The sequence below is a fragment of the Elephantulus edwardii genome, unplaced genomic scaffold, assembly GCF_000299155.1.
Source record: "Elephantulus edwardii isolate Elephantulus edwardi_28Jun2011 unplaced genomic scaffold, EleEdw1.0 scaffold00038, whole genome shotgun sequence".
In the NCBI taxonomy this organism is placed as follows: domain Eukaryota; kingdom Metazoa; phylum Chordata; class Mammalia; order Macroscelidea; family Macroscelididae; genus Elephantulus; species Elephantulus edwardii.
In genome coordinates, this window is record NW_006399788.1 from 2,748,480 (window position 1) to 2,749,893 (window position 1,414).

Sequence of the window (1,414 nt, forward strand, 5' to 3'; positions counted from 1 at the left end):
TGAACCTGTTTGGTCTGCTAGCAGTCCATGGTATATTCAACACTTTTCTCCACAGCTCAAAAGCATCAATTCTTTTTCTATCATCCCTAGTCATTGTCCAGCTCTTTGATGCATAGCAAGCAATTGCAAAGACTATGACCTGGAATAGACACACTTTAGTCTCCAGACAGACATTGTTGCTCTTCAGTACTCTGGAGAGGTCCCTGACAGCTGACTTTCCTAATGCAATTTATCTTTTGATTTCCTGGCTCCTGGTACCAACAGTGTTGATTGTAGAGCCAAACAAACTAATATTGTTAATCTCAATCTCTTCACCCTCCATAATGAAGCTGCTAATTGGCCCAGTGGTGAGAATCTTTTTTGCTGTTGAGCTTCAATACATATTGAAGCCTGCAGTCCTTGACCTTCTGCAGCAAGTGCTTCAGGTCCTACTCAGTTTCAGCAAGCAAGGTTGTATCATCTGCATAATGCACGTTGTTGATTAATCTTCCTACAATCCCGATGCCACATTCCTTCTCATACAGCTCAGCACCCTGGATAATCTGTTCTGCATATAGATTAAAAGAGGTATGGAGACAGAATACATCAGATACCTTCCTGATTTTGAACCATGTATTGTCTCTGCTTAGTTCTGATGACTGCCTCCTCGTTCAAGTATAGGATTCACATAGCATAATCAAATGTTCTGGGATTCCCATCCTTCTCAGAATCAGCCACAGTTTGCTGTGATCCACATAGTCAAAAGCCTTTGCATAGTCGATGAAACACAAACATTCCTCTGGTACTCTCTGCTTTCAGCCAAGAAACATCTAATATTAGGTATAATATCCCTAGTACCACAGCCTCTTCTAAACCCAGCCTGCACATCTGGCTGTTCTCTGTTGAGTGTTGTGCCAGTCGTGTTTTGATATTTTTCAGCAGAATCTTGCTTGCATATGATATTAATAATACTGTTTGATAATTTTCGCAGTCCTTCGGATCACTTTTCTTTGAAATAGGACCAAATACCCATCTCTTCTAGTCAGTTGGCCAGATGACTTTCCTCTAGACTTCTTGGCGCAACTTCGTAAGTATATCCAGAGTAGTATCTGTTTGTTGAAATATGTCAATTTGTACGTCATCAATTCTGGGAGCCTTGTTTTTTACCAATTCTTTCAGAGCAGCTTGAACTTCTTCCTTCATCACCACAGGCTCTTCTTGCTCATACGTTGTTTCATGAGATTCTTCTGTTAGCCAATTCCTTCTGACAGTGACAGTGTACTCCTTCCATCTTCTGTTAATGCTTCTTGGATCATTTAAAATTCGGCCCAAAGCATCCTTAAATATTGCCACTAGTGGCTTGAATTTGTTTTTCAATTCCTTCAGCTTACAAATGCTGGCGAGTTCAGCTCTTTTGATTTTCTGACACGAGCTC